General features: G+C 48.1%; 1 protein-coding gene across 11 annotated transcripts in view; it reads right to left on the bottom strand.

Annotated features, from left to right (window-relative positions):
• Positions 1-12,003, bottom strand: part of DAB2IP (DAB2 interacting protein) — a 195,972-nt gene that overhangs the window by 65,295 nt on the left and 118,674 nt on the right. The window contains exon 1 of one of the 11 annotated variants that reach the window (XM_051636378.1): positions 10,430-10,611. The exons of the other annotated variants lie outside the window; for them this stretch is intronic. The gene's annotated coding sequence lies outside the window, so the exon portion shown is untranslated. Of the gene's footprint in view, positions 1-10,429; positions 10,612-12,003 lie in introns of those variants that run through there. 11 annotated transcript variants of the gene reach the window in all.

Below are 12,003 nucleotides of genomic sequence, written 5' to 3'. Positions count from 1 at the left end.
CAATAGCTGTCAGACTTGTCAAATTACTTTAGGGACCACAAAGCAATTTTTAAACATTCATAAACCCTCATAGAACAGTTAAGTGCACTGAATTTTAAAAGAAAGAGGAACTGAATAACACTGATCAAATAGGATTATATTCTGGCAAATTATAAATTAGTTTTTTATGAATCATCTCACAGCTACTTATCTAGTGTCAGGCTTCTACTGCTGTAGGAAGGAGAAGTGACTGTTCACCTTTAGAGAAAGAACCCTCTTCTCTTCTGCTTCCAGCCCTCCTAAGCAGGACCAGGTGTAAGGCACTTTTTTGTTGTCCCTTTTAAAAGCAACATCATTATCCAGCCAGCTACCTTGGGATCTTCTCCATGCTCCTGCTGCCTAGGCCAGATAGCCAAGCTGCTGCTCCAAAGCTGTACAAATGCATCTTGGCTCCTGGCATCGTTCCCAACCCAGACTTTGCTTCCCAGTGTGCTTCTGGCATGTGGATCTGTCTGACATGTCAGTCTAGAAATGAGGGTCGCCAAAAGTTCTCATTTAATTGGTATCTGTACCCAAACCTCAGATTGAACCCTTTCTGGGGATGATTTTCCACATTTCATGAAGTCAAATGATTGGACAAATGCAGCAGCCTGTGCTGCTGTTGCCTGTTCTGTGCTTGTTCAAGGAATAAAGAGAGAACAAGAACGTCTGAGGAAGTCAGACATATTTATCCAGAAAGGACTGAGTGGGACAACAGTCCCACTTCATCATGGCAGCCTCTTTCTTAAATTTGAGGGATGTGACCTGCATAGAGGGGGGGGAAAAAAAAAAAAAAAGGGAGCTTCATAGCTACACCAAGAATGTTGGAAGTCTTCCAGGGAAAAGTACAGCTCAGATCAAAGATGGGATGAAGGATGATCAGAAGAAAGGAACGTTTAGCTGGCCACATGTAGAACAACAGGTCTGAACTCTCTACCCTCCTCCTTTGAGCTGAACTCCTTTCGCTGTCTCTGAACTACCCTGAACACACCTGCACTTCTGCTGCTCCCCTGAGAGGTTGTGTCCCCTTCAGCAGGGCTCCTGCCTTCTCATCAGAGCAGCTGGGCACCAGCACAGAGCCCAGGACAAGCCTCAGAGGCCAGGAGGCCACACTGAAGAAGGAGCTGAAGCCCATCTGTGGCACTGAGTGACACCGGAAAAACCCCTGCTCCTTGGCTAGGGAAGGCAGGACGGGCAGGATGGTGTGTTTTCCTGAGGAGGAGCTCCCAAAGGGAGGGATCACTGCTCAGGCAGGGCTGCAGGAGCCAGGCAGGGCTGCAGGAGCCAGGCAGGGATACTGGGTACACACACCCGGCTGCAGCTGCACACCCAGTGCCTACACGACTCCCAGGTCCCGCTTTGGAACAATTTCCCCTCCCCTCTCCCTGTTCCAGGTTTGTCTCCCTGCCCTTCCCGGAGCTCCAGCACCTGCAGGCTGGGGATGCACTGTCAGCCCTGCCACTCTGGCTCCCCAGGCTGCTCCTTGGGGGGTGTTCAACACATTCCCTTGCTATCTGCATCTGCTGCAGATGTCCTTTGCCAGAGATGTGCAATTTTCCCTGTAAAGCCCCTAAATACCAGGCAGTGACTGCTGTTAACCTTGACACTGGGCTCTGCTCTCCCAAAGGACTCTGCTTGTTGCCATCTTAATCAGCGTGGCTGTGACAGCAGCAGGACATCCCTGTGCCCCAGGCACACTGACAGCCTGCAGCTGCTCTGCCTGCCCAGGCTCCAGCCCCCCAGAGCAGGACATCCAGCAAGCACAGATTTGGATATCCAGCTGACCTACTTTTGACAATGGTTCAATGTCTAAACCATCACTCTGGAAAATGAACCTGTCCTGCCTTTGGGAAGCCTTGTTCCCAGAGCCCAGGTGGCCAATATCTGCCCCAGCCCCCAGCCAGGCTCTGGAAACAAAACACCAACAGCTCCGAGCAGGAGATGGGAAAGCAGTGTGTGTGCCCTGCCAGCCAGTGAGGGCTGGAAGGAAACGTGGGATGGACTGATTCAGAGTTGCTTTTTTTTTGTAATTCAAATTGAAGTTGCAAAAATATTTCCCAATGAGAACATTTCCACAAGGTCAGATGGTTTTAAGGCTTGCTTTTCATTTCTTAGTGAGATAGTCAGTAGGTTTGTCCAGCTAGACATCACAGACATCACAAATCTAATACTCTCATTCACCTTTCCCAGTATTTAGCTTGTTGCTGTTGGCCCAGTGAACTAGAAAAGCAAACGTGCCCAGTCACACCGTGCCAACATAGAGAAGCTGATACAAACATCAGTGCAAGTACATGCACTGCATGTTCTAGACCAGAACAATAGAGGCTCAAGATCTAAATGAGCAGATCAGGTCAGCATAAATGTTGGAGCTGGCCTTTCCTTTCCACTTACATGATTAACTCCTTGAATTACACCTTGTAAGGATTCAAACATTTCATTAGTTTGCATTAGTAATAATAATAAAATGACAGTGATTTTTATCATGAGATATCCTGCCCAGGGATTTGTTAAAGAACATTTAATTACAGGGATATTTAATTAAATGTAAAAATCAAACTAAAGACAAGAGGCTGTGACTGAAAAACTAAGTAACTAACTGAAAAACTAACTAACAAACTAACTAACTAACTGAAAAAGATGCATAAAAGGGGGTAGAGAAAACACACTAAAAGCAGCACTGAAGAGCAGTTTCTCCTTATATTCTGAGAAAGAATAATAAACCAGTGCTACATTGATTTGAAATGCCTGGAAGTCCCTCACCATTTTGCATCTTTCTTTCACCTCTGGAAACCTTCCCACACCAGCAGCTGCCTTGTAGGTACGGATTTGAAGCAAGGGGCTGGGACTGCTATGCATGCTTGGCTGTAATTCAGAGAATTAATTAATAAATAACATTAGTTACCATGGGGGCATTGCCAATATGAAAACTACTCAGCTTAGAAATCACAAGGCACAGCAGTCTGAGCTCTGGCAGCTGCCGGCGCTGGGTTCTATTTTCCCTCCAGTAAGAGACACAAGGACTGGTTGTACTGACAAAACCAGAGAGAAGCCAACTGAACACAATGCTATCAAGCAGACAAGTGGGGGAAAGCTTCTCAAATGTAGGAAGAAAGCTGAAACTACTCTCTGAACATGACTCTTCCATTGAGTGTAGTGCCCCGGATCTGTGTGACAATCAGCTGGGTGTATTTCCATCCCCGGAGCAGGACAGGAGCTGCCCAGCCCCTCGCCCCCGCCAGCACACCCACTGCAGGCAAAGGAAGGGTCAGGAGAGAGTTCCAGGGTTTGTTTTTCAACTCTTTGTGCTTATCTGTATTTGTTGAAGCATTTCAGAATCTCCCAGTGACTCAGAGAACTGTTCTGTGGTCTGAGCAGACTGGGAGCTGGGAATACCTTGTGAACCAGCCAGAGAGGTTCAGCTCCTACGCACCGAGGAGTGGGAGCAGATCAGATCCTACCTCACTTCAGTCCTAGGGTGGGTGGGAGGCAGGAAAAAAACCACATCAAACAGAAAAGCTCAGATCTAGATGAACGCATCGGGTTTTTCTTAACCCGGGCTGTACCTTTTCTCTCCAGAATATCTCCCTCACACCTGCCAATGCATTTTTTTTTTTTCTTATAAAATAATTGGTGCCACTTCCAAACTGTGTCTGCATAATTTCCAAAAGTGACAGTTCCTCTACCATGAAAAATAAAATCCATCCTGAATGAATGTTAACATTAATAATGGCCCAAAAATAATTTACTGTCATGCTGGCATAGTGTTATTGCTAAATATACCCAACAGCCATTTAAACTCTACCTGCCAGCCCAGGCTGCCTCTCAGAGCCCAGCTGTGGGACTGGGACTAAATGGGTTCCCACCCAGCTGGGCTGCTGCAAACACTGGTGTTAATGGACACAAACACCCTCGGCTTTCAAATCCCTAAGTGCTTTTCACAGCTGAGTAACTCCAGTCACCATCAGCCAGGCTTACAGCTGTATCAGTAAATAAGACAGAAAAAGGAGCCGTTTGCCTCCTGAAAGTTACACACTTGTCATCGTCTTTTAAAGGACACTCTGAATAGAGATCAGCACAGAAAGAGCATGAACACATAAAACCTGAGACACACTTTTTAAAACTCCGCTGAGATGCTCAGTGCCACAGGAAGCTTTCCAAGTGGAAAAGTGGAGAAAATGCCCTAGAAAGTGCTAAAATATGTGGCCAGTCCATCTGCTGAGGAGTGGGTTGTGGCACAGCACTCCCCACAAACAGGAACTGTGCTGGGAGGGGTCTTCAAAGTCCAAGAACACCCAAGTAATCCTGTCTAACAGTTCATTCCTCTCATTAAAATGATCAATCTGGTTTAGGAATACAGTTCCATTTAAATATCATGAGATCTGGCCTTAATACACTCAGCTTTATAATTAACACCAACTTTAGTGTCTAGGAAGGGTAAGAGGTCTCTGGGGTTCTTGAGCAGGGAATAAGCCTATTTAAGGCCTGGATTGATGGTGTTTTATAGCTGTGTGTTCAGCTCAGGGCTCCAACACTTGGGTTTGAGGGCACTTGAAGGGGATCTTCTCAGGTGCAGAGGGTACCAACAAGCCTGTCCCTCAGGTGTTCAGTGGGGCTGCCAGGGCAGGGCAGAGACTGGAGCATCGTTGGTAACCAGCTCTTGATGAAGCAGGGGGAAGAAGCAGAGATGGAAAATACCCTGAGGTTGTAAGATGGTATTTAAAAAAAGAAGTTCCATTGTGAAACTACTGCTGGGATTTGATTTGCTGCCATTCCCACTGGCATTTCCCAGAAATTTCCTCTTTATAAATAAAACATATTTTAAAGTAAAATGTCTTGCTTCTAGGTTTTGCAGTGCAACCTGGTGTAGAACACTGCATAATACCTTTGTAGAAAATAAAGCCCGATTATCTTGTAGGCCTTGGATCTGTGATGCAATCACAGCAACAAAGATCAGTGCCCCAAGCAACAGAATCTGTACAAATATGCAAAATGAACAAAGCCACAGAGACTCATTGCTTCAAACATAAACCCCTACACTCATCCAGTCACTCGACTTCTGCCATCTGTGAAATGGGAATATAGTCCAGAGCTGCTACCTTGCAGAGTTGTTAGGACTTATACAAGAGAAATTAGAAAATGCCATATATGTGTTAGACATGACTATTCCAGAGCATTTTCCCGTAAGCTCCTAGGAAGCCTGACTCACTTCATGGCCTTTGGCAAGATGCTTATCTTCTCTGTCCTTTCATTTCTGTTTCTAGCCCAGTATCCCACAACAAGCTTCTAGCCTGTCTAATATGGTATCCTGCCTCCAGCAGTAGCTAATAGCTGATGTTTCAAAGGAAGGCAATCTTGTTAACAGAGGGAAAATATAGTTCCTGACCCTTGAAGGCAGGCAGGCAGAGCCCTGAAACTTTTGATTTATTCTTCCTGCTGATGTTGGTTGCTTAGCTACAAATATTCTCAATGCTCATAAAAGGCTCTCTCCCCTACTCCTCCTCACTGCTGTGTTTTAAGTCCAGCCACAGTTTATTTTTCTTGAAACCTAGGTGATGAAATTTCATGCTGGTGTTACATCTGAAATGTAGAATGCTCTGCTCCCTCTCCAGCACCCCAGGAATTGCCATGAGCATTGACAGGAGCAGAGGAGACAAGTCACTCTCCAACACCAAAGATGGGCAGCAGCACCCAGCTCTGATGGGAAAGCACTCTTCAAAAAGGAAACAGGAAGGGGAAAAAAGTAAGAACCAAGCCTGATGAACCAAACTGAACCTGCAGCTAAACCTGGCAGCTCCCTCCATGGACCACCTGAGCTCCAGCCACCACCTTCATCTCCCACCCCTGCACTGTGCTTATGTGAGGGACAGGAAGAACATCAACAGGTGACATGAGTCAATAGGAAACAACCGTCTGGTCTCAGCCAGGGATAAATAAAATTACTGCAAAAACAATAACCTCGCAGAGCTACCCGCAGGAAAACAAAGGGCTCTGGGTAGGAGCCTGGGGACAATCACTAGCACCAGCTGTGGGGACAGGCCAGGCAACAGAATCCAAAGTTTTTTCCTGTTGGCTGAAATTAGAGAACAATGAGCAAAACCTCTCTTGTAGGAAAGGGAAGCAGCTTAGCAGGAACACAGCCCTGGGCCCGACCCCAGCGCCCTGGGTGCGCCCGGCCCTGCCACGAGACCCAGGGAAAACACCTCCCACTGCTTGGCCTCTCCACACTGACTGGGAAGATGGATGCTGCTGTGGGCTGGGGTTGGAAAAAGGCTTTGGGATCCCACTAACCACTGCAAACAGAGGTGTCAAAATTGTACCAAGTGTTAACAAGGTAAATCAGGGTTTTATGATTCTGCTACATAAGGGCTGTCTACTTTGCACTGCAGAAGTCATGCAGAGACACAGCTGCCTTGGGAGACAAGGGAGCAGGGTTCCCTTGCATCCCTGCAGCAGCCCAGGGATGCTCTCTGCAGCTCAGGGAAAGGGTTGGCAGCCGACTCAGCAATGCCAGCAGTTTTTATAGGCCATGTGAAAAGCCAAGAGCCATTTTTAACTCGGTTTGCTGTAGCACAGCCCCTTTAAAGCACCTGGGAGTACTTTAAAACCAGATCTGAGACACTTGCTGCTGTGTAAACATGGAAAGGAAGAAACAGAGCTTGAGGCAAAGGCCTTTTGGTCCCTGTCAACCTCTTGGGGAAGCCCAAAGAGAAGATCCTGCTCAGTTTGTTCTTTAAGGCTCCAGTAGAGCAAAAGGACCCAGCTCCTCCCAGTCCAAACTGAAAGAGAGATGATGATATGATCCCAAATTTACTACATAGAAAGAGGCAAGCACAGAGAACTGTTAGTGCTCTCACATTCTGATGACTGGAGCAACTTGAACAGTTAAAAAGCACGTTTTGGGCTAACAGTGCCTCATATTTGGGTGAGGAGGTAACGGAGGAGACAGAAGTGCTGGGAGTCAAGGGTCTCTTTATCAAACTTGTTTTCTAGCTAACAGCCTTGCCATGATGCCAAGAGAGAGCCAGAAAGCTCCCAGTCAGCACTGCACTGCAATCAGTGATTAATTTGTTGCACGATGCTCTCCTTGCTGTACATGACAGAGCTCATAAATTCTCATTTTTATGGCTGTTGTCCTGGCCAAGGGGGCATGCTAGAGAAGGCTGGCTTGTGCCACAGCTGTCCTGGCCAGCTACCTGGGGACGTCAGGGAACTGCAAGCAGCCTGATGCCACCTGACTGGGGACAACCCTGATTTATCAAGGACATAGGCTCAGTATCCAACTACCTCCTCATGCACAGGCTCATTAGGCACTGATGACTCGATGCTGATCACCTGCCCATGCTTTGAGTTGCAGGAAGGGTAGAAGCAATCTAAGAGCAAGTAGCACTAACAGGAGACTGGAAGATGTGAAATGCACTGTTGGGACAATAAACATTGGGAAATACCCTGCACTGGGACAGAAAGTCCTGCAAGTGGAAGGACTGATTTGGATCTCTGTGCTGGAGCTTTCTGTCCTGTGCCACAGGACAGCACCAGCACATGCACCACGTTGTGCAACCCCTTGGAGAACATTACTGTCCAGCACATCAGTCACCTAGCAGGATATGACCAACTGCTTAGAGGCTTTGTTAAAGGATTTGCATCAATTTATCAGTCTAATTCTGGTTTATGTTGTCTTTGCTGTAAATGTACTGGCTGCAGCCCAGTCTGCATCCTGCTTTTTACTGGGAAATGGAGTATACAAGACCCTCCCATCACAGCAGCTGCAACAGTCCCAGCAAAACACAGAGAATGTCCAGTGCCACCAGCAACGTCCTACCCAGACCACTGACCGACAGTAGAGGGGACAGCATGAGGAAAAATAAATTATGTCTGCTTAAAAAAAAGCAGAAAATTCTTATATGGTGAAGGGGTGGAAGAAAGACCCATGCTGGAGCATGAGACCCTCTTGGAACAAGTCTTCAGCTGTGACAATGAATGAGCCTGTATATGGAGCACCTGGCAGTTCAGGCCCAGCATTTGACACAACTCCAGCAGGTGTCAATGCCCAACAAGTCTTTAAAATTCCGTCTCAAGTACCTAAAATTGGGACTGAACAAATAAGTGCCTTTAAGTTTTGCACTCCCAGGTGATACAACTCCAAGTTCTTTCAGTAGCTCTTCTCAACAAAAATGACAGTTGTATCTTGTATTATTAAATCTGTCATCAAATTGCAGGTCTCTGAAATGGTGAGAGTCAAAGAGAAGTGAAGAAGGGGGGTGTTTCTGTTCTATACCCAGTGCAGCTGGGGGAGCCTTTTAAATAAGAAAAGGTGTTATTCCTGTCACTTTCAGTAGAAGGAAATGCACACAATTACTGAGTGCTTCTCATCCCACTCACTATCTTCCCAGCTTCCCAAGTACGTGCCCTGGGGCCACGGGTGCCCGGAGAGCTGCTGTGACAAAGCAGCAGAGAGAAGCAGGAGCGGGGCTGGGACGAAGGCAGCTCGGGAGAGCAGCCCTGCCAGCACAGCTGGGGCTCCTCTGCCTGCAGCGCTGTGTCCCCTGCTCCCTCCACAGCTCCCTCTTCCAATATTGTCACTAACGAGGCCACCAGAGGCAGCTTAGCCTCACAGGAGTCTCCGTTATCCTCCCACACCCCACGCAGCTCTCCTCCCAGGCACCGCAGCCATGCCCAGGGAGCCCTCCCGCTAATCGTTGCCGGTGGGGAGCAGGATGGTGCCAGGAGCCTGGCCATGGCCCTGCACTAACCAGGCCATGTGTCCTGCCAGCTGGGTCTCTCCAAAGAGCATCCAGACCCAACCCTGCTTCTTCTGTGCTGCTCAAAGCAAAATGACAGAAGTCATGGCTGGGAATCAAAAGGATGCTAGAAGAGTCGTATCAACTTACCTCTGATCATTCACGTGACTTAACTACCCCTTTCTACATCAAGCTATGATTTAATGAGAACAACCTCAGAAGCAGCCCTGACCTTTCTCCCTCCCTGCACACTCCCTTCCTTACACCCTTCCTATAAGTCACAATCCCCAGCTGTGACCAGGGCAGATGCTCAGTGCTGCTGCTGGGGCAGCTCATCAGGCATCTCCAGCCCACAAGTCTGAGTCAGCCTTGCCTTAATGTAAGAATTCACTGTTTCACCATATTTAGGTGTTCCTAGTTATAGTATTATTATAAATATGCTTAATTTTCAAACTGTGGTTATTTGCTGTATTTGCTGACTAGTGAATGGCTAAGAGGGATTCTGCTGCTGTTAAAGCCCAGGGAGCAATACTGGTCACTCTGCTACTTTTGGGGAAAAAGAGATGGGAGGGAAGGAGTGTATCTGAAGCTTAATGAGGATGCAAATGCTTGCCAGACTTTAATTTGAAATAATTTCTTTCCCTTTCAACAATATCTTTTTCCACTGGGCTCTGAAAAGAGCAGAGCTGGACAATTGTACGGGAAGCTGGGAGAGACTAAAAGAGGAGTGGAGAGGGGAGTGAAACCAGCCTGTCTCCTTTTACTTAAAATCAAACGTGAAAAGAAACAAATTGCATAAAGGATGACCAACAAAAGACAGCTTTAAAAATCCTTTCAGTGTTAGTCTTCTCAGGTGCGCAGCAGGGACGCCAGGAAAGGACATTCAGTTTCTTGCATTACATAAGCTTTAGTACACCTCCCTTTCAAGTCAGCTCTGCTGTGCTCTCACCACGTACACAGCCGCCCACACACACTCGGGACTGCTTGCAAACACACCCTACCCCAGTCCACCGCCAAGTTCTCTTTTACAATCATCCAGATCTTTTACAATCACTTTGAAGAGCCCGTTCGCGCCGCTGGCAGGCGGTGGCTGGGAGGGATGGTTTCCCTGCACACTGCGCTCCGCATCACCAGATCCCTTCTGCAAGAGGATCCAGCTCCAGAGTAAAACCTTTCAAGCCATTTTACCATTTCATTCCTGCCTCTTTCTTTCTCTCCCCACGAATGTCTAGAGCAGGCCCTTCTCTCGGCAGATGACTGAATGCAGAGGTTGGCTCCAGGCGCAGCTGCCTCGACCCCCCCGGGCTGATTTCACAGGAAACAGCACAAACATCTGCCCCACTGACCCGCCGGCCGGACCTGGGCAGCGCTGCTCCCGGCAGCCCAGCGTTTGGAAACCCAGCACGCTGCAAGATGCTGGAGCCCCAGCAGTCCCCACCAGCTGAAACGCTGGGAAGTCTGTTTTCCCCATATCTGCTCCGTGGCCCGTTTTAAAAGCAGTATATGAATTCAAAAGATTGTAAAGGTCCAGCTTTTCAAATCTGAACCCTTCACTTCCAGAGCAAGCGCACGAAGGCGCAGGAAACACTTGGTCATTGCAGTTCCATTGTAATTTGGCAAATCCTAGCGAGCCACTGAAAAGAAAGGCAAGTGGAAAACTACCAGACACTTACCCAAGCCTCCGGGACAGAAAAATACGATGAGGATAGAAAGCCAATTCTGAGGTCCCCAGGAAAGTCAGCTCCTCCGAGAGCAGCGGGAGCCCATCCCTGCTCCCCCCGGGCCGGCTCCGCGGGCTCCGAGGGTTCAGCTGCCTCTGAGCCGCTCCCGGGCTGCCCGACTTCCTCTGCAGCCGATAGTGGGGTTATGAAAGTGAACTGACTATTGCCCTTTGTGAGGGGAGGTGGGGGGGAAGGGAAGCTCAGCCCCTTCCCTTCCTTTGTAATTCAAACCCTTCCTTGAGGCTCAGTGCTTTGGAGGAGAGGCATCTGCTCCCAGCCCCTTCCCTGCTGCCTGGGAGCAGGTACTGGCTGCGATCCAGGCTGGAGAAGCTGCATTGCACTCCAAGTTCACACCACAAAGCTGCTCATTCCTCCTGAAGCTTCATTTAGCATTTGTCTTTCTCCTACCTAATTAGTGCAGTACAGCAAGCACACAGGTAAGAAGTGAGGGAGTTTGCACGTAAGCGCAGGCTCCTCTGTCTGCACCTCTAGTTAATTTTAAGATCATAGAATGGTTCGGGTTAGAAGGGACCTTATAGCTCATCCAATTCCAACCCCCTGCCATGGGCAGGGACACCTTCCACTAGACCAGGTTGCTCCAAGCCCCATCCAACCTGGCTTTGAGAACTCCCAGGGAGGGGACATCCACAGCTTCCCTGGGCAGATTTCCTCCTTCTTTATTCAGGAAGAGGTTCTCATCACTTCTAAACCATTATGTATCCACCATCCCTCCCAGGGGCAGGTGGCCAGCCATCACTAACAAAGATTGGCCACTGCTAGGCAGACGCTGGTGGCATCAGAGGAGAGCCTGTTTCCAAAGCCTCCTGGAGACATGCGGCTCCTGAAGTGCAACCTCAACATGCTTTCCTAGGCAGCTGCATCAGGATAGGGCAGCTCTGATCTTTATTACTTCCTGAAGGCAGTTAATCTTTAAAGCTGAAACTCTAAATGTTGTCAGCTTAGCTTGCAGCCTCCTTCTATTGGTATTTACAATTCACATTTTAAGTTATGAAGCAGTCTAGGCATACAGCAGTATGTCCACACCCAGAATACAGAAATGAATGGGCAGCCTTCTCCTCAAATCCTCTTGAAATCTAAACTCTCACTGTTAGCCATACCCAGTGTGGCAATAAACTCTGCTCCCTGACAGCAACGTATGTATCTCATCTCCACTGTACTTCAGCATCATGATGCTCCACAACGATCTGCTAAGCCACCTCAGTCCCACAGGCTTCATCCTGCCAATGAGAAAATTCTGGCATATTACAGAAGTACAAGAACTCCCCTGAATATTTTGTTCAGGACCCAACATCTCCCTGTGCCTCCCCTCTTTCCCAGACACATTCTCCTGGAGACAGGGGCCTTCCCTCATTTCTGACAGCACATGTTTGGATTTGCTGCTCTGGTGCTGCTTAAGTGGTGGGGTTGGTCAGATTATCTATCTCAGCTGTTTGTACCATTCCTTGAGTTAATGGAAAAGGGCATCAAGAGCATTTGCTATGAACCAGGGCTCATGGTGCTTCAGG

The sequence above is a fragment of the Apus apus genome, chromosome 19 (genome assembly GCF_020740795.1).
Source record: "Apus apus isolate bApuApu2 chromosome 19, bApuApu2.pri.cur, whole genome shotgun sequence".
NCBI lineage: Eukaryota > Metazoa > Chordata > Aves > Apodiformes > Apodidae > Apus > Apus apus.
The sequence above is the reverse complement of the archived record's forward strand: the minus strand, read 5'-3'. Positions and strand labels throughout refer to the sequence as shown.